Genomic DNA, 5,718 nt, shown 5'->3' with positions numbered 1-5,718 from the left:
ACCCACAAATTTGCTTTCTTAAATTTACCACAAGTCTTTTTTGAAAGTTATCTGCCACCTAGGAAAATCTTGCACTATCTCGAGAGTGTATAGACTTTCACTAACTTCTCCTTGACATTAGGAGTGACTGTCCCCTCAGTTGTATGGCTATGATAATATATTTTTTTTTCAATTTTTTCCATTACCTTCATTCTAATATTGTCGATCAAAGTCAAGATGAGTTTACTCTTTACTGAGGCTATCCAATTGTTGAAGCATTCAGTTATGTTGTTTGTAACCGGATAATTTTTACATCCAACATCAAATGCATGTCAAGACCAAAGTGTTGGTGGATTTTTCTTCAACCACTCATAAGCATCATTGTCAATAGATTTAATAGAATTCATTGCACTCTGACACATATGTGAAGTTGATGCTGTTGAAGCTGCAAAATACTTCTCTTACAAAATACTATTGAATTTTTCCTTGAAGATTTGGCATAGGTGTCTATTCCAACATCAAATTTGAGCAGTTGGGAAGCTCTCACTATACATATAAAAGTCATTACTAATTACTATCCATTCACAACACTACTTGTAATAAATATACAAACTTTGCTTAATGAAATTACATAACTTCTAGTTGTGTAACATAAATGTCATTGCAACATTACCACTAGCATCCTCTAATGCTTCATACAGAGATTGCATAAAAAATCTCCAATTTGCTTTGTTTTCAATTTTTACTACACCAAAAGCAAATGGTAACATCTTATTAGTCCCATCAACAGTTATAGCTGATAACATCACATCACTAAATCTACCCTTCAAATGGCAACCATCAAGCCCTTTGAAATATTAGTGGCATTGTCATATCGTGCTTGTAGTAGTCTTTGCAGTGAGTGAATATCCTCAAAGTTGGCACTTACACAGGCAATTGGTTGAGACCTACTCCTAGCACTTGCATTATGTGAGTTATTATCAGAATAACCATTAGAACTCTTAAAGGCAGTAGATCTTGTCCTAGCAATTACACCATCTGATTTTCCACCAGCCCTTGCATTGGGTACAATGGTTGTATTTCCAGTAGAACTTGAACTTCTGATAACCCTTGAAGTAGTTGTAGTCCAACTAGTCTTTCCATCAGTAAAAGCACTACTACGAGCCATACAACTGAAATCACCTCTTCTGACTATGTGCTTTGCCTTATTGGTTCCCATTTACTGGCCTCTATAACTACCATCATCCATTTTAGAACAATCAGTATAACCATTGTTGTCTCTAGTAGCAACTTTATTGGAGTGTGAATTGATGATATATTTAGAAGCTTTCTCATCGCTTCATTAAGGATCAGATGCAGTCACTCTTATTATATCTAGGTGAAAACAATCCATACATTTATCATCTTTCAAAACTAACTCTTCATTGTTTAGGAGTGTAGATTTCAGTTTGAAAGTGATTGAATGGCCTATAGAGACATGATCGAGTACTCTCCTGTGGACGTCACATAACATATCCAAATAGTTTTACCTATCTGGGTTTACCATCTTCTCTCTCTCTCTCTCTCTCTCTCTCTCTATATATATATATATATATATATGTATATCCCGCCAATTAAACTTAATTTTACATCTCAACTCTATTGCTATACAAGTGATAACATACAGATGATTAGATGCATTACAAATACAGATGATACAAAATCAAACTTAGAATCCTAGCAAGAGGAGAATAATAAATGCCACTTGCATTTGCATGACGTAGATTCTCTTTAAATAAAAATTAACATAACAAATCCACTGCATTTACGAATCAGTGATCTTAGAATCCATTCTACATTCTACACAATTGTAGCATTAACAAGTATGATGTGAGTTGAAACTCATATATTCCCCACCTTTCTACATGGGAAAACAAGTCAATATATTACCTTTTTACATGGTGGTATTTAGTCTCTGAGATAGTATTTTTTTTTTTTTTTCTTCATATCTTAACACAGCTTTTTATCATGAAAAAGAAAAATAGTGAAAGCACTGCAGTGATCATCTGGGTTTATTTGAAATTTCATACACTGTTTACAAGGGGAAAAAATCACATTTTATACCCAAGTCACCACGATTTTAAATGAATTTTTTTTTTTTGTGAAAATACTTTAATTAGATTGTGAGAGTGTTTTGAGGTGTAGAGACCAGAAGTGTGGTCTCTTATAATGATGCCCTTGCTTGCTGGTTCTTTGACCCTAGTTGTTTAATTGGCCGAATTATTCGCAAATTATTTGGCTGAACAGAATTTTTCCGAATAATACGAAAAATTATGATCAAATCCGAATAAAAAATAAAAAGGGGAAAAATCAATTTTTTTTCTAATTTGGTGTAAAAACGCGAATAACTCAGGCTGAACTGAATTATTCAGTTCACTTAAAACCGCTTAAAAATAAAATAATAAATAATAAATAATAAAAAACAAAAACAAAACAAAACAAACCACTCAAGCGAAATAGGGTTTTCCCATCTTCTTTCTTCCCAATTTTTCGCCTCAAGGCTCAAACCCTCTGTTTTGCTTCCCCACTTATCCAGCACACAGCATCTCGCGGCTAGCCACCCACACGAAACCTCTTGCAGTTTTTCTCTCTTCTCTGGTGGTTGCAGGCACACGAACGCATGTATGTTTTCTTCTTAACCCCTATTTTCTTTTAGTATTTTTTGTTCTTCAAGCTTTGAATTTGAATCCTTCTAACACCAGCCTGTGGTCTTGTAGAAATTCAAAAGACAAATTAAACAGCAGAAAGTGATTGCTTATAATTAAACATGTCATAGGGTCTTTAACTATTAATGCTATTTGAATTTGAATCCTTCTAGCACCATTCATTTTGTTGGGCTTTTCTTGAGTAATTGAGGTTCGGTAATGTGGACATTTCATTTGATCTGGTTGGAATCATTGTTATTTCATTTTTTCACACATTGTTAATGATACTTGGGTGATATTGTGATAGCCTCTTGGCCTTCACCCATACTGTCATACCTTGATGCTTTCGTTAGGGCTCCCATCTAGGCATTGCTTCTTTGTTTCTTCTTTGATTTATTTGGATATTGCTTCCATGGTGATTTTCAAGATCTTACTAAACTATCCACAATAAGAAGCATCGATACAGCCATTGGCATGCAATGATTCTGTTTCAGGAATAATCATGATCATCTAATCAATCTAAGCAATAAGATTCCATGGTCTTAATGGTTAATGAACATGAGGAGTTACTATCTAAATAGCATATAGGAGCACCATTTTACCTATTGAGGGAACTGCAAAGCATTTAAGAGTTTTTAATGGCTGGTTCAATTTCTTTTCTTTTTTTTTATTTATTTTTATTTCAATTCTAAGTTGACTCTCTTAAAGGGAAATATTGCATTTTCTATAACTAAACAGATAGTTGAAAATCTGTTTATGCTAGGTTTATGATTCTTCAATAACTGATTTTAAGGTTGTAGGTTTGAAATCTGTTTTCACTCAAATTGAGATATAATCGTTGACAGGGCATTGACTTCTATGCTGGTTATTTCTCTTAGGGGTCTGTAAGGTGATTCTATGGTGACTGACTGGTGAGGGATGATATCTTTGTATTATATGGAATTTTGGAGAAGAGGAGTTGAAGTTGGCATTTAGGTTTTGAAGGTTTATGGAGATAGGATTCAGGTTAACTGTTATAGATTATTAGATTTAAAAAATAAAAGAAAATTAAGGAAAAAGGATTCATAGCTTTACACGTAGCCTACCCTTCACATCTTTCGTAATTGATACAACATAGACTTGCATGCACAGTGACTCTACCAGTTAAGCACCACATCGTTATTTCATTTAATGTATATAAGTAGGTTTTTGTATTGGTAACTCCCCATTTCTCCACTCACCAATGAGATAAATTCCACCAGAAGGTCAAGAAAGCTCTAAATTTACCTTCTTAGAATCTCTGCTCTAAATTCAATACATAGAAGCTCCTTTACTAATATCAGAAGTTGTGTAATCTTCTTCCTTATTAAAGAGATGGAAGAAATGTATAGATTCTTGCTATTCGAATTATCAAGAAATTTGTTACACCCATGTCCTAACTCGGTCTAATTTGAACTGTTGTGATAGGTCTCAGACTGGAGATCCGAAGCACGGCCGGGTTTTGGCTCGGGTCCGCTCATTTCAGAAGGGAGAGAGATGACCCCACATGTTTGTGCATTGCGTGCCAGTCTAACTGGAGGGGATTTGTACCTTCCGATCCCAAATGGTAAGTAACCTGACTCCTCAAATATGAATCCCGGCCAGTATTGGTGTTGTCGAAAGGCCTTGAGCATGGCCGAGGGAAACCACTCATGCAAGACTAGCTATGGGACAACAACCAGTCAAGATAGCCCACCGGATCCACTGGGCTTGAATCCGGTGGGCTATTTCCGGTGAGCATAACAGGCTACTATCATAGTGTCGATGCCCTTGGGTCCCACCACTCACATCATAAACAATCTCAGATGATCCCAAATGATCCCCCACACTTTACTCATGATGTGAACGCATTTTGAACCCAAGTGGATGGGTTCTCGGACTCCAAAAGTCATAATAACCTGATTGGTCCGAATAGGGTCTAACCAAATGGACCCTAAGGTCCATTTTAACTTATAAGTTAGAAATGAGGAATTCATTTTGTCATTTCTTCCTTGCCCAAATGTGAGAGAGGAGAGGAAGGAAGAGAAGAAGAAGAAGAAGGGGGAAGGGTTTTACCTTGGTGTCGGCTGCCGCCTAATCGTCGGAATCACTACCGGAGGTAAGTGTAACCTCTTATGCCACTCTCTCTCTTATTTTTAACCTAGGTTAGGTTAGTTATGGATGGAATCTTGGTGTAAAAACCATGTTAAGGTCATAGAATACGTATTCTACCCTCTCGGTGTTGTTGCCGAGCTCAAACCAAGCCCGATGAGCTCCGACATCAACTATTGCCAAAAGACCAACTAGAGTTTTGATCATTCGATCGACATATCTCCCAAATGGCTCGATGGAATTGGGATTTTATTGGCTTAGAATGACACTGGGAACATCCCCTACAAACTCCACGGAACAAATCCCGGTGATCGGGCTCGAGCTGAAAAGCCCCAAAATGGGTGGACTGCTTTGAACCACCACCGGAAACAGCCCACCAGATCCATTGGGCCTCCTTTTGGTGGCATATTTCCGGTGGATCACTGAGCCTTAGGAGCTCTCTTTCAATTCCACCAGAAACAGGACTGATATTTCTGGTGGAAATTCCCTGTTTTCGGTGGGTGTTTCGGGTGACATTACTGTCACTGATGGATTTTGTCTGTAACTTTGGGGGTGATCCATGTGGGTCCATCCCAATGTTTCCGACACGTATTAATGTTCAGTTCCCTTTGTGTATAGGATAGTGATGCACGTGAACCCTGAAGTCAGAATTGAGTTGGTCGACCGGTGGTCGTACTTGAACCCTAACACACTCGAACATAAACCAGGTGAGGGATGGACTGTGTTTATTTTTGGAATGTTTATTATTATTAAATTTCTCACATGCTTAGAATTATATGTTTAATTATAATTGCTCAAATATGATGATGATATGTTACATTTGTCATTTTACGATCATGATATAAACTGTATGGAGATGTATGACGGGATCTAGTGTGGTCGAGGTGCTACCAGTGCTATGATTACTGTATGTATATTGACTTCATGCATTGATTATGTGCATTAG

At 36.9% G+C, this 5,718-nt stretch overlaps 1 long non-coding RNA gene across 1 annotated transcript; it reads left to right on the top strand.

The window, feature by feature from the left end:
* The first annotated feature begins 2,577 nt into the window (after nt 1–2,577).
* Nucleotides 2,578–5,483, top strand: LOC122062726. The gene is made up of 3 exons (XR_006135072.1): nt 2,578–2,640; nt 4,110–4,248; nt 5,391–5,483. It is a non-coding gene; the product is annotated as an uncharacterized LOC122062726 (long non-coding RNA).
* Nucleotides 5,484–5,718: the final 235 nt, after the last annotated feature.

Source organism: Macadamia integrifolia, unplaced genomic scaffold, assembly GCF_013358625.1.
Source record: "Macadamia integrifolia cultivar HAES 741 unplaced genomic scaffold, SCU_Mint_v3 scaffold1095, whole genome shotgun sequence".
Classification (NCBI taxonomy): domain Eukaryota; kingdom Viridiplantae; phylum Streptophyta; class Magnoliopsida; order Proteales; family Proteaceae; genus Macadamia; species Macadamia integrifolia.
Note: the sequence above shows the minus strand (reverse complement) of the source record. Positions and strands in the feature narration are given on the sequence as shown.